This window comes from Somniosus microcephalus, chromosome 1 (genome assembly GCF_052327205.1).
Source record: "Somniosus microcephalus isolate GS21.2 chromosome 1, FLI_Smic_1.0, whole genome shotgun sequence".
Lineage (NCBI taxonomy): Eukaryota > Metazoa > Chordata > Chondrichthyes > Squaliformes > Somniosidae > Somniosus > Somniosus microcephalus.
The window spans coordinates 397,378,168-397,400,816 of NC_140987.1; the positions used below are offsets into that span (position 1 = coordinate 397,378,168).

The window sequence follows — 22,649 nt, forward strand, 5'->3', positions numbered from 1 at the left end:
CCTGAAACCTCTCGCTCACAATCTTTTTGTCTTCTCCCTAGTTTATCAATACTGTTAAGGCCACTGCTCCATTGATCTTTCCTCTTGTTCCTCCTAAGCCCCAGATTTGCCCACACACTTGCTCCTCCCTGCAACCTCGTTGTTGAAATCAAGACTTATTTTGCTGCTTTCTACTCTAACACATTCTTTTCTAGGGCATATCAAAACATGGAGCTCCTTAACTCCCTCAGTCTTTCCTTCCTCCTACAACTTCAAGCTTTAAAAAGTCCAAACTCAATTTCATATACACATTATCTTATCTTCTCTTTTACTCTTTTCAGTCTTGGTGGTGTATAAGTCCTGGCCCGTCACATAGGTTCATTCATGGGGGAAAAAAAGCTCAAAATACACAAAGCTATTTTTTATGTGGAAAATATTCTGAAGAAACATCTTACTGTTGAAAGAAAGATTTTTATCAAAGTATTCACATCTTCACAGGTTCTGTGGCATTGGTTTTGAAGAGCCTTACACGATGCTCCCATTTGCTAAGCTATATTCTCACCCTGTTTTGTTTCCTCCTCTCCTGAAGGTGATGACTCACACGGGGGTACAGGACTATGGGTAACGGCAGCATGAAAGTATCACACCCAAGTAGCTCTTCTCCATGTGTAAGCCTGGACAATGAGTATAATCAGCCAATTAAACTATGATACAGGGGAAGTTGAGTTAGATTGTATCCTCGTTCAATACCTACATGTAGATGTTTCAGCAGGGCAGCTAAATAATAATCAGAAATGGATACCCTGCTGATTTTCCTAGCTCTACCTAGGATACACTGACCAACTATAACACCAGCCTGGCTGAGATCGGATTATTTGAAGCCACAAATAACACACTAGCACCTTGATGATTTGTATGTTGCAGTACTACACCACATTTATGCACTAAACCATTGGGAGAGCTATATTCCAACCATCTTTTGAACTCCCCAGTTCAATGCATTCTTCTTCTTCTTAGGCAGTCCCTCAGAACCGAGGATGACTTGCTTCCACATTAAAAATGAGCTCGCAGGTGACTGATTAGTCCAATGCGGGACCTACAGTCTCTGTCACAGGTGGGGCAGACGGTGGTTGAAGGGGCGGGTGGGTGGGGTGCTTGGGTTGACGTGCACTCCTTGCGCTACCTGCGCTTGGCTTCCGCTTGCTCCCAGCGAAGAGACTCGAGGTGTTCGGCGCCTTCCCGGATGCTTCTCCTCCACTTTGTGCGGTCTTGGGCCAGGGATTCCCAGGTGTCGGTGGGGATGTTACACTTTTTCAAGAAGGCTTTGAGGGTGTCCTTGAAACGTTTCCTCTGCCCACCTGGGGCTCTCTTGCCGTGCCGGAGCTCCAAGTAGAGCGCTTGTTTTGGGAGTCTCGTATCGGGCATGTGGACAATGTGACCCGTTCATCGGAGCTGATTGAGCGTGGTCAGAGCTTCGATGCTGCGGATGTTAGCCTGAGCAAGAACACTGACGTTGGTGCGCCTATCCTGCCAATGGATTTGCAGGATCTTGCGGAGGCAGCGTTGGTGGTACCTCTCCAATGCTTTGAGGTGCCTGCTGTACATGGTTCATGTCTCTGAGGCATACAGCAGGGCAGGTATCGCTGCTGCCCTGTAGACCATGAGCTTAGTACCGGGTTTGAGGTCCTGGTCTTCAAACACTCTCTTCGTCAGGCGACCGAAGGCTGCACTGGCACACTGAAGGCGGTGTTGGACTTCGTCGTCGACGTCTGCTCTTGTTGACAGTAGGCTCCCGAGGTATGGCCAAAAGACCAGAGCCGTGAATTTCCTTGCAAAATCAAGGCATCTTTTTGTTTCGGGCAGCCAAATGGCGAGGAAGCTATTAACTAAGGTTTTCCACCCCAGGATGGATCCCCTCAAGTTTCCTGACGTGATTTGGTCCATCCTACAACCTGCCTGCTGAGTCCCCAGCCAGCTTATTATAATATACGGTAAGGAGGGCCAGTGGTGTTGCAGCCTCGAATTTCCTGGTTTTACATTTGCAGCGCACCAGGGATAAGTTAGAATGAGAGATATAAGGCATGGAGGCTGCCAGGATCAGCTGAGACAGGTGGAAGAGAGGAGTTGCTAAGCCTGAAGAGTGTGGAGAGTTTGAGTTGTGATTACGTCAGTTAGAAACAACGTTTTTTTTTGTTGTTGTTGGTCTTCCACCTACACTGTATTGGACTTACTTCAAACTGCTTCTGGCAGTGTGAAACCACATGGAGATCTTGACTCTCTCCACCAGAGTCATGAGTTCTCGGGAATAGTTATGACATTGCCTATGAGTATACCCTTGTATGTCATTATCATGAAGAAGGAGGAGGACCAGGAGATAGAGTAAAAGGGGAGTAGGAGGCAGCATTTAAGGAGGATGAACTTTTAAAAAATTTGTTTATGGGATGTGGGCGTCGTTGGCAAGGCCAGCATTGATTGCCCATCCCTAATTGCCCTTGAGAAGGTGGTGGTGAGCCACCTTCTTGAACCGCTGCAGTTCGTGTGGTGAAGGTACTTCCATAGTGCTGTTAGGGAGGGAGTTCCAGGATTTTGACCCAGCAACGATGAAGGATCGGCGATATACTTCTAAGTCAGGATGGTGTGTGACTTGGAGGTGGTGATGTTCCCATGCACCTGCTGCCCTTGTGCTTTTAGGTGGAAGAGGTTGCGGGTTTGGGAGGCGCTGCTGAAGAAGCCTTGGTGAGTTGCTGCAGTGCATCTTGTAGATGGTATACACTGCAGCCACAGTGCGCCGGTGGTGGAGGGAGTGAATGCTTAAGGTGGTGGATGGGGTGTCAATCAAATGGGCTGCTTTGTCCTGGATGGTATCCAGCTGCTTGAGTGTTGTTGCAGCTGCACTCATCCAGGCAAGTGGAGAGTATTCCATCGCACTCCTTACTCGTGCCTTGTAGATGGTGAAAAGGCTTTGGGGAGTCAGGAGTTGAGACACTTGCCGCAGAATACCTAGCTTCTGTCTTACTCTTGTTGCCACAGTATTTATGTGGCTGGTCCAGTGAAGTTTCTGGTCAATGGTCACCCCCAGGATGTTGATGGTGCGGGATTCGGCAATGGTAATGCCGTTGAATGTCAAGGGGAGGTGTTTAGACTCTCGCTTGTTGGAGATAGTCATTGCCTGGCAATTCTGTGGCGTGAATGTTACCTGCCACTTATCAGCCCAAGCCTGAACGTCATCCAGGCCTTGCTGCATGTGGGCATGGACTGCTTCATTACCTGAGGAGTTGTGAATGGCGCTGAACACTTTGCAGTCATCAGCGAACATCCCCATTTCTGACCTTATGCTGAGGGGAAGGTCATTGATGAAGCAGCTGAAGATGGTTGGGCCTAGGACACTGCCCTGAGGAACTCCTGCCGCAATGTCCTGGGGCTATGATTGACCTTCAGCCACCACAGCCATCTTTCTTTGTGCTAGGTATGACTCCAGCCAGTGGAGCATTTTCCCCCTGATTCCCATTGACTTCAGTTTTACTAGGGCTCCTTGATGTCACACTCGGTCAAATGCTGCCTTGATGTCAAGGGCAGTCACTCTCACCTCACCTCTGGAATTCAGCTCCTTTGTCCATGTTTGGGCCAAGGCTGTAATGAGGTCGGGAGCCAAGTGGTCTTGGCAGAACCCAAACTGGGCATCAGTGAGCAGGTTATTGGTGAGTAAGTGCTGCTTGATAGCACTGTCGATGACACCTTCTATCACTTTGCTGATGATTGAGAGTAGACTTAGGCGGTAATTGGCCGGGTTGGATTTGTCCTACTTTTTGTGGACAGGACATACCTGGGCAGTTTTCCATATTACTGCTCATATTACTCCCGCAAAGAACATTTAGACAATAAAGGCCCAATAAGGACCTTAGTGAGAAGATGCGTATAACAACGGTTCACTCTACCACAGAGGCAATAGGGGACCTCTGTCAGCTATTGCATGAGGATCTGCAGCCAAACTCATCTGCTCGCAATGTTTTGTCTTATGTCTGTGACTATGAAGGTCACAACTGCACTCAACTTTTATAGCACAGGATCATTTCAGGCAACCACAGGGGATGTATGTAATATCAGCAAGCAGCAGTACGAGCATGCATTCAGTAGGTGAGTGACATACAGGAATGCGGGTGAATTCATCGACTTTGACATCACAATGAGGCAGTAGTGAGGTAGGGCTTTCCAGTTTTACAGGGTTGCTGGCTTTCTCATGAAATCCACATTGCTTGGCGAGCTCCGACAGAAAATCCTCTCAACTTCCTCAACACTCTCTCAATGTACAGATTGTATGTGACAACATTCAAAGAATCCTGCACGTCAATGCAAGGTATTCCGGAAGTTGTCACGATGCGTTGATCCTTTGAAAATTGGCCCTGTCTGAGCTCTTTAAGGAAGAACATCATGTCAATGGATGGCATGTGGGTGACAAGGCCTACCCCCTGCTCCCATGGATAATAACTCCACTAAGAGCTGCCCAAATAGGAGAAGAGTAGTGCTACAATAACGCACATGCCTCTACAAGAGTGGTCATCGAGAGAACCATTGGATATTAAAAGGGCTCCTTTGCAGCTTGCCAAGTTGGAAGGGGTTCCAACTTTTGTGTCCTGCACAGTTTCAGCCTGCTGTGCACTGCGACACTTCACCTTCCAAAAAGGCCCAGTACTTGAACATTCCCGAGGAGATGGCTTAGGAGCCTAGCATCAGGATGACCATAAATCAGAGAATTCCTCAGTGATTGATGCAAGGGAACTATAGACCAGCCAGATTAACATCGCTGGTAGGAAAAATGGAATCCCACTAAAGGAGAGAATAGAAGAACATCTAGAAATCAAAAATCTCATAACGAATAGTCAGCATAGATTTCAAAAGGGAAAGTCTTGCTTGACCAATCTCATTGAATTCTTTGAAGAGGTAACAGAGAGAGTGGACAAGGGTAATGTAGTAGATATAATTTATCAAGATTTGCAAAAGGCCTTCGATAAGGTGCAACATAATAGACTAATGAGTAAGGTCAGAGCATGCAGAGTCAGAGGACAAGTAGCAGAATGGATAGCTCGTGGAAAGTGGGTCCCCACAAGGATCAGTGCTGGGGCCACTACTGTTCACAACTTATATTAATGATTTAGACTTTGTAAACTTGAGGTCATCCAAAACTCTGCTGCCCATGTCCGAACTCGCACCCAGTCCCGTTCGCCCATCAACCCTATGTTCACTGACCTACATTAGCTCCCAGTTAAGCAATGCCTCGATTTTAAAATTCTCATCCTCATTTTCAAATCCCTCCATGCCTCGCCCCTCCCTAGCTCTGTAATCTCCTCCAATCCTGCAGTGGGGAAAGAGTTAAGCTGACATCGCTGGCAGTTTCACTGAATGGTGTAATAAAGACAATACTTTGCAGTAGTAAGCTTTTTCTAAGTTGCTGAACTGGCAGTTGAAGATAACCTAGCCGGACGTGGAAACCATACGAGGCCTAAGAGGATGTAAGTTCTGTTCTGGCAGGAAAGTAAAATAATGAGTTGGAAGTAAAGAAGCCTCGAGAGGCAGGAAAGGAGGACAATGAGTCAGAAGTACAATGTTGATGAGACCCCATCTGGCATAAACAAAGGTCATAGTTGCAACAACAGCTTGGGAGATAACGGACATATACTTTTCCGATTAAAGGCAGTACTTTAATGTAACGCGGCATAGGCAAACAATCAGTGAAGATACATGTGGGCCAAGGTCCAATCAAGTGGCAGGAATTAATTTTGAATGAGCTGGACATATGTGTTGTAATGTATGAAAATGTAGTGTTTGCAGTACCAATTTGGAAAAGTCTGGCTAAGACAGAGCAGGCTGTTTCCCCACCGGTGCAATAAAGACAACTTGACTATCAATCTAAAACCTTGTGTCGAGTGTTGGCTTAAAATACTCCACAACATGTCCCACAACCCTCTGAGATATCTGCGCTACTCTAATTGTGGCCTCTTGAGCATCCCCAATTTTAATTGCTCCACCATTGGTGGCCGTGCCTTCAGCTGCCAAGGCTCAAAGCTCGGGAATTCCCTCCCTAAATCTCTCCTCCTCTCTAACTCTCTTTCCTCCTTTAAGACACTCCTTAAAACCTTCCTCTTTGACATCTGCCTAATATCTCCTAATGTGGCTCAGTGTCAAATTTTGTTTTATAACGCTCCTGTGAAGCACCTTGGGATGTTTTACTACATTAAAGGTGCTATGTAAATGCAAGTTGTTGTTGTTTGGAATCAAAAATATAATTTCAAAATTTGTGGTTGACACCAAATTGGGGGGATAGTCAATACTAAGGAGGATTGCAACAAATTACAAGAAGGCATTAATAATCTTGCAGAATGGGCATATAATTGGCAAATGAATTTCAACACAGATAAGTGTGAGGTATTACATTTTGGTAAGAAAAATAAGGAGGTCACATATTACTTGGAAAATACGAATCTAAATGGAGGAGCAAAGGAATCTGGGAGTAGATACACAAATCACTAAAAGTAGCGACACAGGTTAATAAGATCATTTAAAAAAGCAAATAAAGCACTAGGATTTATTTCTAGAGGGATAGAATTTAAAAATTGAGAAGTTATGCTAAACTTGTATTGAACTTTGGTTAGATCACACTTGGAGTACTGCGTACAGTTCTGGTCGCTATATTATAAAAAGGATACAGAGGCACTGGAGAGGGTGCAAAAAACATTTACAAGGATGATACCAGAAATGTGAGATTATGCTCAGCAGGAAAGGATGAACAAACTGTGTCTCTTTTCTCTTGAAAAGAGAAGGCTGAGGAGTGACCTAATAGAGGTCTTTAAATTTATGAAAGGTTTTGATGGAATAAACATAGAGAGAATGTTTCCACTTGTGGGGAAGAGCAAAACTAGAGGCCATCAATATAAGATAGTCACCAAGAAATCAAATAGGGAATTCAGAAGAAACTTCTTTACCCAGAGAGTGGTGAGAATGTGGAACTCGCTACCAGTTGAGGTGAATAGTACAGATGCATTTAAGGGGAGGCTAGGTAAGCATATGAGGGAGAAGAGAATAGTGGGTTATGCGGATAGAGTTAGATGAATAAAGACGGGAGGAGGCTCGAGTGGAGTGTTATAAATCTCATCATCAAGAAACTACTTATGAAATAACACTGGACGGCCAGCTGGTGGCGCCGTCCAAGGAGTATAAATACTCGGGCGTGGGCCCCAGCTTGCCAGGGACATTTTGTAAGACAAGGAGCGAGTGAAATACAACTAGACTTCCATGTTCTGAAACAAGTTGATTAAAGCCTTGCTTTATGCCTAAACCAAGTGCGTAGTGAGTTTTATTACATCACGGAGCATAAACACCGACATGGACTGGTTGGGCCGAATGGCCTGTTTCTGTGTTGTATATTCTATGTAATTCTATGTAAGGGGCATCAGAGCAGAACTGACCAGTGAAGTGTTCTCTTCTGTTTAACATAGTCTACCTTTGGCACCACTGCCCGAATTCCTTTTCCTCTACCTTCAAATAAAGGACTAATCCTACAATGCAGCACCCATCCTAGAATATGACAATACTTCAGACCTCTTTACCCCTAAATGGCCAAAATAATAATCACCTGATTGAATAAATCAATAAGAATTAAGTGCACTCTTTCCCTTATGATTCTAACTTCCATGAATAATAAAGCACGACATAAGTGCACATTCGACTTCAATACAACAAAATCCAAAGTGAACACATGCCATCCTACTCTATCCTCACAGCATGCTTCTCTGGGTGAATAAATATGCCTGCTTTCTCAAATTCTAGTGCTTCTCCTAGGTGCAACCAAAGGGCCTATGACTCTTTCCTGTATGACTCTAACTTCCATGTATATATACAAAGCACGACATAAGTGCAAATTCTATTTTATTACAACAAAGTTGGAAGGCCTAGTATTATAACGTTCCCTAGGAACTACGTCTAGACACGGTGGGAAGGCTTTTGTGCTCCTAGGACCTCTTTAAGGAAGAAAATCATGTGAGTAGGATTGTAACACCTGGCGGGTCACCCATGCCAAACAGGTCAAAAGATAAAAGCTAGACTAAAGGTAGTTCACTGGTCCTCCTGGTATGGTGTTAGCCATAAGCCGAACGACTATCCACCTAAAATGCCTTTTGCGATGGAAACAACCCAGAAACAAAATGAGTCAGGTACAGACTTGCAAATATAATAAGAACATAATAATTAGGAGCAGGAGTAGGCCATTTGTCCCTTCAAGCTTGCTCTGCCATTCAATGAGATCATGGCTGATCTTCTACCTCAATGCCACCTTCCCATACTATCCCCATATCCCTTCATTCCTTTAGTATCCAAAAATCTATTGATCTCTGTCTTAAATATACTCATTAACTGAGCATCCACAGCCATCTGGGGTAGAGAATTCCAAAGATTCACAACTCTTTGAGTGAAGAAATTTCTCCTAATCTCAGTCCTAAATGGTTGACCCCTTATTCTGAGATTGTGGCCCCTAAGTCTAGACTCCCCAGCCAGGGGAAAATATCCTCCCAGCATGTAACCTGCAAAGCCTCTTAAGAATTTTATATATTTCAATGCAATCACCTCTCATTCTTCTAAACTCTAGGGAATATAGGCCTAGTTTACCTCCTCATAGGACAATCCCTTCATCCCAAGAATCAGTCTAGTGAATCCTCATTGAACTCCCCCTAAGGCGAGTATATCCTTCCTTAGGTAAGGAGACCAAAGCTGTACACAGTACTTCAGGTGTGATCTCGCCTAGGCCCTATATAATTGCAGTGAGACTTCTTTATTCTTATATACTCCAATTCCTTTGTAACAAAGGTAAACATACCATTGGCTTTCCTAATTGCTTGCTGTACCTGCATATTAACTTTCTGTGATTCATGCACAAGGACACCCAGGTCCCTCTGAATAGCAACATTTCCAAGGTTCTCACCTTTTAAAAAATATTCTGCTTTCTATTTTTTTTACCAAAGTGGACAGCTGCACATTTCTCCACATTATATTCCATCTGCCACATTCTTGCCTACTCACTTAACTTGTATATATCCCTTTGCAGCCTCTTTGCATCCTCCTCACATTACTTTCCCACCTAGCTTTTTATCATCAGCAAACTTGGATCATTACACTCGGTCCCTTATCTAAATCATTGATATAGATTGTAAATAGCTGAGGCCCAAGCACTGATCCTTGCAGTATGCCACTAGTTACAGCCTGCCAACCTGAAAATGACCCGTTTATTCCTACTCTCTGTTTTATGTCTGTTAACCAATCCTCAATCCATGCTAATATATTACCCCAAATCCCATGTCAGGCTAACTGGTCTGTAGTTCCCGGTTTTCTCTGCCCCCTCCTGAGGGTTACATTTGCTACATTCCAATCCACGAGGAACATTCTAAAATCTAGGGAATGCTGTAAGATCAAAACCAATGCATCCACTATCGCTGTAGTCAATTTCCTGGTCCTCCTTTGCTGAATTTTAAAATCCTCCCAATCCTTAGGCTTACTACTACTCTTTTTGGAAACATTATAAGTATCTTCCTTTAATCTAATACTATCTTTAACTTCTCTTGTTACCCATGGTTGGGCCACTTTTCCCGTGGGATTTTTATTCCTTAAGGGAGTGTATATTCGTTGTGAATTATGAATTATATATATTGCGCATCGAGAACCAATTTCTACCCCATTGCCTTTAATTGTTAGTTCTGAACTAGTACTGGTGTAAACCAGATTCCAGAAAGCATATACAGGAAACTTTTTTTTATCCGGCACGGACGGGACCGACGTGGTGCCGGTTCATCAAAAATTCCGGATAACCGAACGCTATAGTAAAAGATACGGAGCTGAGAGCTCCGTATAAAGCAACAAACCCTGTTGCTTATGGCCACAAGTTGCAAGCGTCTCTGCAGCTTAGCAACAGCTGCAGCCACACCCTTGCACAGCAACACATGGAGGAAGGCAAGTCATAAAAGTTACCTGAACCTACTCCTAAATTTTGCCGGTTAACCGAGATTTCCGGTTATTTAGGTGCCGGTAAATCGAAAGTTTCCTGTATTGAATATGGGTCCAATTCAGACATATATAGGAACTTGCCAGTATAAACTGGCAATAGTACTGGCAAATCCAAAAGCCTAGAGTCCGCTGACCTAGAATCATAGAAAGTTACAGCATGGAAGGAGGCCATTTTGACCCATTGTGTCCACGCCGGCCAACAAAGAGCTATCCAGCCTAATCCAACTTCCCAGCTCTTGGCCCGTAGCCCTGCAGGTTAGAGCATACCAAGTGCACATCCAAGTACTTTTTAAATGTGGTTAGGGTTCCTGCCTCTACTACCCTTTCAGGCAGTGAGTTCCAGACCCCCATAACCCTCTGGGTGAAGAAATTTCCCCTCAAATCCCCTCTAAACCTTCCCCCAATTACTTTAATTTGGTGTCCCCTGGTTTTTGACCCCACTGCTAAGGGAAATAGGTCCTTTCTATCCACTTTATCTATGCCCCTCATAATTTTATACACCTCAATAAGGTCTCCCCTCAGCCTCCTGTGTTCCAAGGAAAACAAACCCAGCCTATCCAGTCTCTCCTCATAGCTAAGATTCTCTACTCCCGGCAACATCTTTGTAAATCTCCTCTGTACCCTCTCTAGTGCAATCACATCTTTCCTGTAATGTGGTGACCAGAACTGCACACAGTACTTTAGCTGAGGCCTAACTAGTGTTTTATACAGTTGAAGCATAACCCCCCTGCTCTTGTAATCTATGCCATGGCTAATAAAGGCAAGCATTCCATATGCCTTCTTAACCACCTTATCTACTTAGCCTGTTATCTCTGGACATGCACTCCAAGGTCCCTTTGTTCCTCTACACTACTCAGTGTCCTACCATTTAATGTATATTCCCTTTCCTTGTTAGCCCTCCCCAAATGCATTACCTCACACTTCTCCGGATTGAATTCCATTTGCCACTGTTCTGCCCACCTGACCAATTTATTGATATCTTCCTGCAGCCTACAGCTTCCTTCTTCAGTATCAACCACACAGCCGACTTTAGGATCATCTGCAAATTTCTTAATCATACCCCCTATATTCAAGTCTAGATCGTTGATATATACCACAAAAAGCAAGGGACCTAGTACTGAGCCCTGTGGAACCCCACTGGAAACAGCCTTCCAGTCACAAAAACACCCATCAATCATTACCCTCTGCTTCCTGTCTCCAAGCCAGTTTTGAATCCAACTTGACATTTTGCCCTGGATCCCATGGGCTTTTAACTTCGTGACCAGTCTGCCATGTGGAACCTTATCAAAAGCCTTGCTAAAGTCCATATACACTACATCAAACGCACTACCCTTATCTACCCTCGTTACCGGCTCAAAAAATTCAATCAAGTTTGTCAGACACGACCTTCCCTTAACAAACCCGTGCTGACTATCCTTGATTAATCCGTGTCTTTCTAAATGAAGATTTATCCTGTCCTTCAGAATTCTTTCCAATAATTTTCCCACCACCGAGGTTAGGCTGACTGGCCTGTAATTACTCGGTCTATCCTTTTCTCCCTTTTTAAACAAGGGTACCACATTAACAGTCCTGCAGTCCTCTGGCGCCACACCTGAAGCCAGAGAGGATTGAAAAATGATGGTCAGGGCCTCTGCTATTTCCTCTTTTGCTTCACTTAACAGCCTGGGATACATTTATTCCAGGCCTGGGGATTTATCCACTTTTAAAGCTGCTAAACCCCTTAATACTTCCTCTCTCACTATGTTATTACATCTAATATTTCACACTCCTCTCCCCCGATAGCAATATCTGCTTCGCCCCTCTCCTTTGTGAAAACAGACGCAAAGGGGGTGATTTTCATTCAGAAGTCGGGAAGGAGGCGGGACTACAACTTTTGGGCCAATCCACGCGATTTTAACTTGATTGACCTTGTTGAGCCCGCCCAGCGGGCTCAGCAGGCCAATTGTGGGCCACCCGGCAACAGGTGACGTCACAGAATTAAATTTCATCTGTCAAGACGTTTTGACAGATAAAAAAATATCAGTGTTTCACAGCTGTTTGAAGCTGTCAAACACTGACAGTCTTACTTCTAACCTGAGTCCTTCTACACAGACTCAGTTAGAAATCTCACCGGCACAGAAAGCTGCAGGCTATCACTGTTGACAGATCGCAGCCATTCTGCTTTCTGTGCCGGTTAGATGATGGACTCCCGAAACCTAAAGGAAGGCTGTAAAGGTAAGTACAGGTAATTTAAACTTCTTTACACACTTTAGACACACCAAACACACTTACCTTTGTACTCATGCACACATCACTCACCTGAACACCGACATCTCGACCCCTCCAAGTCCTTCAGCCCGACGGCCCGACTCCTCTAACTTGGCGTGGTTTGGAGCCGTCGGGAATCCCACACTTCAAGCTTTAAAATAGGGATTAAGCTAAAAATTGCCCGTTAACTACCTGTTAACAGGCAGTTAATTGGCACTAATCCCTTCCCGCCTCGGGTAGGCGGATCCCAGTGTGGGGCGGGTACCTACCTCCTTTGAAACTTACATGGAGGCGGGATGGGGGCGGGATGGTGTCGGGACCCCCGAATTCGGGACTTTAACCTCCCGCACGCCTCCAATCCCGACTCCACGGGTCAATGAAAATCGACCCCAAAGTATTCATTAAGAACCCTACCGACGTCTCCCGCCTCCACACACAGATTACCCTCATGATCTCTAATAGGCCCTAGCCTTTCTTTAGTTATCCTCTTACTCTTAATATATTTATAAAACATCTTTGGGTTTTCCTTGATTTTACTTGCCAAGAATTTTTCATGCTCTCTCTTTGCTTTCCTAATATCATTTTTAATTACACCCCTGCACTTTCTGTACTCCTCTAAAGATTCTGGAGTATTTACCCTCGGTATCTGTCATATGCCTCCCTTTTTTGATTTATCCTAACCTGTATGTCTCTAGACATCCAGGGGGCTCTAGATTTGTTAGTCCCAACCTTTTTCTTTAAGGGCACATGTTTGATCTGAACCGTCCGGATCTCTTCCTTGAATGCCTCCCACTGCTCTGACACTGATTTACCTTCAAGTAGCTGTTTCCAGTCCACTATGGCTAAATCCCCTCTGAGCTTAGCAAAATTTGTTTTTCCCCAATTTTGAATTTTTATTCCTGGTCTATCCATGTCCTTTTCCATAACTACCTTAAATCTAATAGAATTATGGTCACTAGCAACAAAATGCTCCCCCACTGAAAAGCCTTCTACCTGCCCAGCTTCATTCCCTAAAACTAAGACCTATTCTCCTTCCTTCTCCCACCCACAAAGGAATAAGGACACAGCATAAACAAAGTTACAAAAGAATTTAAACATCGGAGACTTGAGTTCCACCCAAATTAAAACATAAAATGCTACTTGCAGGTTAGATATTATAGAGTAGTGTTAAAGTCCAATCTGTTCCAGTAACACCTGCACAAACAGAACTTGAAAATAAAACTTTTATCATCTTGCAGCATTTATGAATTTCCTGTAGTGAGGGTATCTGGGTGGTGCGCTGGGTTTTAATGGCATAGAATGGTGGATAAAAGCCTCCTCTGTCTGCTGCCTGTACGGCTCTCATATAAATTATTTTAATTATTATTCATTCCTGGGATGTGGGCATCACTGGCAAAGCTATCCCCTAGTTTCCCTGAGAACGTGGTGGTGGGCTTTCTTCTTGAATCGCTACAGTCTGTGTGGTGAAAGTGCACCCACAATGTATCGTTAGGTAGGGGGTTCCAGAATTTTGCCACCGTGACGATGAAGGAAAAGCAATATATGTCGAAGTCAGGATGGTGTGTGACTTGCAGGGGAATTTGGAAGTGATGGTGTTCCCATGCACCTGCTGCTCTTGTCCTCCTAGTGGAGGTCACAGGTTTGGGAGGTGCTGCTGAAGAAGTCTTGACAAGATGCCAAGATAGTACACACTGCAACCACAGTTTGCTACTGGTGGAGAGGGTGGATGTTTAGCCTAGTGGAGGAGATGCCAATCAAACGGACTGCTTTGCCCTGTATGGTGAGATGAGGTCAGATACAAATTGTTATGCTGCTTTATTTTACAGACAAGGGAATGTACAATCAAATCTCCAGTTAAATACGGAGCCTTCCTTGAGAACAAGAATAATAATAATAACTCTGTCCTGGTTAGTGGGGTCACTTAACTTTTCCTGGTCACCTTCTGATCCTGACTGTCTCTGGGCTTGAGAAGAGCAAACTTCCCTCCACTAGGGCAGGCTTTCTTCCCAGCTGATCTAGCTGATTGACTGCCCACAAGTCTCTTTGGGCTGCATATAGTAACACCACTATTCCTGGCTAGAATTGAGGTGATTGGGTAATTCCCCTGTCAATCATGTCTGTACACCGCATGACTGTAAGTGACTGGGATTGATTTTACACACATCATTTTTCTGTAACTATCCTCCACTCACAGCATTTTTCCAGAGAAATTACTCTGCTTTTATCAGGATATGTTGCTGTAATTGCAATCATGAGTTCTGTTTGCTATAGTTCATAGAGACACTTTTAAATAGATTCTGTAGACTGTTTGCTGTAGTGCGCTGCTTAAATAGACTCTGCTTGCTGAGTAAATAGACATTGTTTGCTGTAATATAGATTGTTTGCTGTGAGTCCTACCATAAATCCCACCCTGTCTCCAACTCATTGGCTGACACAATAACTCATTGGCTGACACAATAACTAATTGGCTGACACAGTGGTGTCAACAGACACTTTGGTCTCTTTGTCCCTTTTCTCTGTGGGTATCACAGGAAGGGGAAGGGCTGTCCTCTGACTTCTCCCGTGATCAGTGATTTGTAGTAGGGCTGTTAATAGATCTGGCCAGCTCGCCACCATCTCCTGCTATTCTCAAAATCAATAGGGGCCATCCTGACTGAATGAGCCTGTGTTAGTCAATCGGGTACCAGGTCTTGTCTTTAAATGTAATTTGGGTTCAGGGCTCTCGAATCAGACACGCATATTTACTGCCAACTAGCTTATCACCCAGCACATTCTTTCCATCTCTGATTACTGTTCATCCTTGGGAGTCTGTTGATTCCCAGGTCTGTTTTGAATTCTGTATTTTCCAGCACCAGACTGTCTTGTCCCATGCGTATCCAGTGCATTCAATTCACACTCCAATATTAACGTCACCTTTTGGCCTACATTCCAAATACATTTGCTCAACACTACAGTTGGGATCAGACAATTGACTCTCATTGATTCTATTTGAAGTTTGACTGCCACATGCGACTCATCTTCAAAACCGGCAACCTGTGACTTTTTTTAAACAAACTCATTTGTTTTAAAACTCAACACTTAAATTAACTTGATTCCCAAATTCTTTGAAGAAAAAAATCCTGAAATGTGACGGGTTCCTAGAACTACAGTACTTGCATTCACTTCCACATCGGGTACAATGTAGACTGCTCACCAAGGTGCCCCTTGTGTTACCTTCTAATGCTCAAATGGTCTCTCTATTTGCATTTCAAAGCAAAAGGCTGCACATAACCATCATGAGCGAACAGAAATTGGTGGCAGACCAGCCAACCTGTGATGAATAGCAGGCCCTACAATAATTTGAGTGGAGCCTATTGAGCGAGTGGGCGAGTCAGCTCACCAATGTTCGGGGTTTGCTTGAAACTCCTCTTCTTGGCAGCACCAGCTCACACTGGGTCCCAGCCTGCCCTGGGAGTTCCCACAGGGCCTTGTAAGGAACAGAGTTTCTACATGGCTAATGAGGCCAGTGTATGCACAAATCACTGCTGAAAATCTTTAAAAACTATTGTTCCAGTGTTATTTAGCAGGCACAAAAATAGAGGGAACAAGAAATAGTATTTGGCCCATCAATTGAGTTTCTTCCACATGCTATATACAATATGCATTACTGTGCACTCTACCCAATGCATTTAATTTTGTGAGGAATGTGACTAACCAGAGGTAATTCATTCAAGAAGATAAAATTCTGACCAGCCCAAAGGTAATTAAGTTAAACTCTAAAATATTAATCTAACTTTATAACCGACATTACACAACCTTGAATACTTGTATTCCACAGATGATTTTTCCATGGCCCAGCAACTATTGTGTTCTATTTGGTAATAAATCATTTATGTGTATACTTATCAGTAAAACATTCAACTGCATTCTTAGCCAAATAGTGATCCAGCTCTTTTTTAAAGGAGTTAATCAGTTAGCATAACTGTATTTGTTGGGAGTTTATACCATATGTCCAGTCTAGGGAAACAAAATCCTGTTAATCTGTAGTTATGTGAGGTTTGTTAATTGAATACCCATGACTTTGGTTCTGCAATTGCAGTTTTACTTAAATAAATTATATATAATCCTGGACACACACATGCACACATTTACAGCCATATTATCTATATTTTTATGCAGTTTAATGCCCCTTTCAATGTTCTCTCTTCCCCATGAAAAAAGTTTAATTCTTTGAATCTTTCTTGACTCTCAGAATCATTCTTGTTGCTTGTCTCTAATGTATCAGTGATCTTTTGAAAGCATATTGCCTATGAATTGAACACATTCTCAACTTAGCAATTTATATTTAGTGTTTTTAGCAATGACTCATAACAGAATTAAAATAATGAATTTCAATTAATACTCAAATACCCCTGAAATACATCCCACTACTTGGTTAGCCTTTTTGATAACAGCTTCAGGTTGCTGGATTCTTTGCATGAATAATGATTAATCACCTATGTCTGTTTCCTTTCCCACCTTTGCTGTCAGATGCAATTTAGCTAACATAGGTGCTGTCTACCAGCTCACTGGCTGCCTTACATGATCTGTGGGTGCCCTCGGGAATTTTTATTGTTTTAATAATCAATTTAGGTGGGCCAGAGCCTCCCAAAATGTTAGTGATGTTGCCCCTTTAAAGGGAGGCATATGCAAATAAGGGGCCAAATATCTGCTTCAGGTCCCTGCTGCAACTTTGGCTGGCCTTGAGGCAGCCAGTGCCAGCTGCCTCAGGGAAAACCAACTCTAAGCATCACCTAAAAAAAAATTACTTCTATCGGCGCCACTCCTGGTCCTTGGATCCCCGCCTCCAGGTCCCCTGATCTCCCTCCCTCCTCCCACCCCGACTCCAGGCACCCCCCCCCCCCGATCACCGTCTCCTCCCCCCACCATCCAGCTTCGTCCTCCGGGCCCCCTGATCTCCCTGCATCCAACCCCCTCCCCACCTCAGCTTCAACCTCCAGCCCCCCGATCTCGCTCCCTACCACCCCACCTCCACCCCCGACCTCCCGGTCCTCCGATCTCCCTCCCACCCCAGCTCCGACTCCAGGCCCCTCGATCTCCCGGTCCTCCGATCTCTCTCCCACCCCCGATCTCCCAGTCCTCCGATCTCCTTCTTCCTCCCACCCCGGCTCCGACCTCCCGGTCCTCCGATCTCCCTCCCACCCCAGCTCCGACTCCAGGCCCCTCGATCTCCCGGTCCTCCGATCTCTCTCCCGCCCCCGACCTCCCAGTCCTCCGATCTCCTTCCTCCTCCCGCCCCGGCTCCGACCTCCCGGTCCTCCGATCTCCCTCCCACCCCAGCTCCGACTCCAGGCCCCTCGATCTCCCGGTCCTCCGATCTCCCTCCCACCCCAGCTCCGACTCCAGGCCCCTCGATCTCCCGGTCCTCCGATCTCCCTCCCACCCCAGCTCCGACTCCAGGCCCCTCGATCTCCCGGTCCTCCGATCTCCCTCCCACCCCAGCTCCGACTCCAGGTCCCCTCGATCTCCCTCCCTACCACCTCCACTCTCTCGGTCCCTCGATCTCCCACCCACCCCGGCTCCGACTCCAGGCCCCCCCTCCCCCCACCATCCAGCTTCGTCCTCCAGCCCCCCGATCTCGCTCCCTGCCACCCCACCTCCACCCCCGACTCCGACCTCCCGGTCCTCCGATCTCCCTCCCACCCCAGCTCCGACTCCAGGCCCCTCGATCTCCCGGTCCTCCGATCTCTCTCCCACCCCCGACCTCCCAGTCCTCCGATCTCCTTCCTCCTCCCACCCCGGCTCCGACCTCCCGGTCCTCCGATCTCCCTCCCACCCCAGCTCCGACTCCAGGCCCCTTGATCTCCCGGTCCTCCGATCTCCCTCCCACCCCAGCTCCGACTCCAGGCCCCTCGATCTCCCGGTCCTCCGATCTCCCTCCCACCCCAGCTCCGACTCCAGGTCCCCTCGATCTCCCTCCCTACCACCTCCACCTCCGATCTCTCGGTCCCTCGATCTCCCACCCACCCCGGCTCCGACTCCAGGCCCCCCCTCCCCCCACCATCCAGCTTCGTCCTCCAGCCCCCCGATCTCGCTCCCTACCACCCCACCTCCACCCCCGACTCCGACCTCCCGGTCCTCCGATCTCCCTCCCACCCCAGCTCCGACTCCAGGCCCCTCGATCTCCCGGTCCTCCGATCTCCCTCCCACCCCAGCTTCGACTCCAGGCCCCTTGATCTCCCGGTCCTCCGATCTCCCTCCCACCCCCGACCTCCCAGTCCTCCGATCCTCCTCCCACCCCGGCTCCGACCTCCCGGTCCCCCGATCTCTCTCCCACCTCCGACCTCCCAGTCCTCCGATCTCTCTCCTCCTCCCACCCCGGCTCCGACCTCCCGGTCCCCCATCACCTTCCCCTCCCCCCACCACCCAGCTCCGACTGCCAGATCTCACTTACCTGTGGGCCGCTGCTAGCTGCTGCCTCCTCCCGCAGCACGTCTTCATCATTATGATGAGACAGCAAAATACTGCTGATGCTGGAAATCCGAAATAACAACAGAAAACGCTGGAAAAACTCAGCAGGCCAGGCAACATCAGTGGAGAGAGAAACGGAGTCAACGTTTCAGGTCGAAGACCCTTCGTCAGTACTGAGAAAAAAGCAGGAAATGAAACAGATTAAGAAGCAAGTTTGGGGGCTGGGAAATGGGGGAGGGGATGACAGGACAAAAGGGAAGGTCTGAGAGAGGTGGAGAGACATTAAGAGATATTCAAGACGAGATGGTAATAGGACAAGTAAAGAGACAAAGGATGACTAGATGAAGCGCTGGCAGAATGAAGGACAGCTGCCATGTGGGAGAGAAAAAAAAGGAAAAGGCACAAACCAAAAGCGTGGATAAAAAATATGATAGGGGCCGAGGTTATGATCTGAAATTGTTGAACTCGATATTGAGTCCGGAAGGCTGTAAAGTGCCTAATCGGAAGATGAGGTGCTGTTCCTCGAGCTTACGCTGAGCTTCCGTGGAACAATGCAAGAGGCCGTGGACGGTGAGGTCTGAGTGGGAATGGAGCTTCCTCACAGCTTGTAGAAAATATCAGGGCATAAGGGAGAATTTCTACCCAAAATTCACAAAAATATGCCCGGATTTCAGAAATTTGAATGACGACCAAAAACTCCCATACCTACTAGGGGAAGAGAGAAATTGTGTAACACTAGCGGCACACTATGTTACAGCTTGCCATAAACAGAGGGACAACCACTAAATATAAGAAAAGAGTATATATAAATTATATGAAAGTATATTTATACACTCAGGGATATATCTGTTTATACACTGTATGGATAGATCTGTATTTTTGTGAACAAACATGAATGTTTTTCGATGCTTTGGCAACATAAGATGTAACTTGTCATGCCAATAAAGCGATTTGAATTGAATTGAATTGAATTGAATTGAAATGACAGGCAACCGGAAGCTTGGGGTCACCCTTACGGACTGAACGGAGGTGCTCCGCAAAGCGGTCACCAAATCTGCGTTTCACTATGATGAGGTCCGAGGCCCAATATCCGGGGCTCCTCAGACCTCACCATTTGTACGCGGGGGAATAACATTGCGCCTGGGGGGATGTCCAAAAGTGGGCGCTCCCAGAATTAACCCCCACCGTGTCTTCTGGTTCATTGGATGTCTTCGATGATCAGTGGGTACTGCAAGAAATTGCTGTTTTGATTTCTTCCAGTTTTACTCCTTTGGTTTTTTTTTAGCTAGATTTTGTTTAAACTATTTTAGATGGGCAATCTCACCCTGTAATTTTAGTGATGTCACCCCCTTCAAGGGGATGTTTCCTGGTGAGTTGGGAAAAACTTACCACATCATGTATCTCCCCTAAAAGGCAAGACATCACTAAAAGCGCAGAGAGAGACATTTTTAACTCGTGCACTGGGACTATTGATTTGGATTTTTCCCAATCACACAATCCCACCTATTATGTCCGTGAATGATTGAGACACGGACAGCAGGAGTTGAACAAAACAGGTCTTTACTGATGGAAGTCAATAGTGAAACTGAAAACAAAAGAGGCTCACTAGCGCCTTTTATACAGGGGTGGTCACTGCCAGTACTGCAGTCTGAGACCAGTTATTCTCTTAAAGGCACATACACTACAATTCCTCCCCTTTTAGATAAACAGTACATAACATTCATTTAACAACTAAATGATAACTAATTACAATCACAATTACGGTTGCTAGATACATTGGTTAGTTTAAGCAATTATAAGTTCAGTCTTTGAGGAGGCTTCCTGATTCTGTCTGGATAACGCCTCTTTGGGGTATCAGGTTCTTCTGGCAATGTTGAGTCGGGATCAATGTCGTTGTTTGGTTCATCTGCTTCCAATATTACCGGTTCTGCGGTAGCTGCAATTGGAACATCGATTTCATTACCAGGTGTATCAGATCGTGGTGTGGAGTTGACGTTTTCCAGTGACTCTAGAATCTGGTCAGCATGGCGTCTTACAATGCTCTCCCCAACGTCCACGGTATACATGAGAGGTCCTTGCCGTGTACAAATCGTTCCTGGCTGCCATTTCTCAGTGCGGTAGTCCCGGGCCAAAACTGGTTGACCTATCTTAAAACTCCTGGTCGGCCTTTCATTCATATTCTGAAACTGCCTGTTCTCCACATCTCTTCGGACGTTTGGCTTAACCAAATCCAAGCGGCATCGTAGTCTTCGATTGAAGAACATTATGGCTGGAGTTTGGTTGGTAACCGCATGTGTCGCATTCCGGTAGGCAAACAAGAAGTTGTCCACCTTGTGTTGCAGGGGTATATCTTCATTACACATTGCCTTGATAGCCTTCTTGAATGTTTGGACAAACCTCTCGGCCAATCCATTAGTGGCTGGATGATATGGGGCAGATGAGTAATGCTTAACACCATTGTTCTTTAAGAACCTCCGGAACTCTTCAGACACAAACTGTGGTCCATTGTCAGAGCAAATCTGTTCAGGCAGCCCATTCCTGGCTAATATGGTTCGTAAAACTGTGATAGTTTTTTCCGTGGTGGTTGAGGACATTTTTATTACCTCTGGCCACTTTGAATGTGCATCAACCGCAATTAAAAACATCGAGTCCATGAAGGGACCAGCAAAATCAATGTGCACCCTTTGCCATGGAGATGAGGGCCACTCCCATGGGTGCAGAGGAGCTTGTGGTGGGGCGTTTTGGACCTTCTGGCATCCTGCACAGCTCTTGGTCATCTCTTCAATTTCTCTATCGATTCCCGGCCACCACACAAACGCTCTGGCTAAGTTCTTCATTTTTACCCCACCCAGATGACCCTCATGAAGCTCATTGAGCACTCTATCCGTCAACTTAGGTGGAATTACTACTCTGGATCCACACATCAAGGTTCCTCTGCACACTGACAGCTGTTCTCTTCTCGACGAGAATGCTGGCAGCAGTGGTTTGCCATGTGCTGGCCATCCCTTCACCGTTAAATCATAGACCCGTGATAGTGTCAGGTCATTCCGTGTTTCCTTTTCTATGTTTGCATTCGTCACAGGGAGACATTCGACTATGGTCGAGTGGAATAACTCCATTGGATCCACTGCAAGGTCTTCTTCTTCCACCGTTGGCAACGGTAGGCGTGACAATCCATCAGCATTTCCATGCTGTTTAGTTCCTTTGTACTCGATGTCATATTGGTGTGCCCCTAGGAAAAGGGACCACCTCTGCAGCCGTTGTGCTGTCATTATCGGTACGCCCTTCTGAGGGTTGAAAATGGAGACAAGAGGTTGATGATCGGTTAGTAGAGTAAATTTTTGACCGTGCAGGTAGTGATTGAACTTCTTCACCCCCCACACTAGGCTGAGGGCCTCTCTGTCAATCTGGGCGTAGTTACGCTCGGCAGAAGTTAACGAGCGTGACGCAAAAGCTATCGGCCTCTCTAAACCATCAAGGAATTTATGTGACAGTACCGCCCCAATGCCGTAGGGAGACGCATCACACGCCAGTCTGATCGGCAGTGCTGGGTTGTAGTGAGCCAATACTTCCCTTGAAGTGATTAAGTCCTTACTCTTCTGAAAGGCCCGCTTACAATCATCGCTCCATTTCCATGCTACCCCCGTTCGTAGCAGGGCGTTCAGTGGGTGCAGAATTGTCGACAAATTCGGCAAAAACTTATGGTAGTAATTCACCAATCCGAGGAATGACCTCAGTTGCGACACATTTTCAGGCGCTGGGGCCTTAACAACCGCTTCAATTTTGTCAGGGGATTTATGTAACCCCTCTTCATCAATCACGTGGCCACAATACGATATCTGTTTCTTAAAAAATTCGCACTTGGGGCGGTTGGCTCGCAGCCCATGTTCCCGTAGTCTAGAGAGCACCTGTTCTAGGTTGTTAAGGTG

General features: G+C 45.9%; 1 long non-coding RNA gene across 3 annotated transcripts in view; it reads right to left on the reverse strand.

The window, feature by feature from the left end:
- The window catches only part of LOC147125128 (uncharacterized), a 40,974-nt gene extending 22,085 nt beyond the window's left edge, over positions 1-18,889 (reverse strand). The window contains exon 1 of one of the 3 annotated variants that reach the window (XR_015079603.1): positions 18,704-18,889. This is a non-coding gene — a long non-coding RNA (uncharacterized LOC147125128). Of the gene's footprint in view, positions 1-12,321; positions 17,034-17,057; positions 17,107-18,703 lie in introns of those variants that run through there. The other 2 variants (XR_015079602.1, XR_015079600.1) reach the window with 2 other exon arrangements.
- Positions 18,890-22,649: the final 3,760 nt, after the last annotated feature.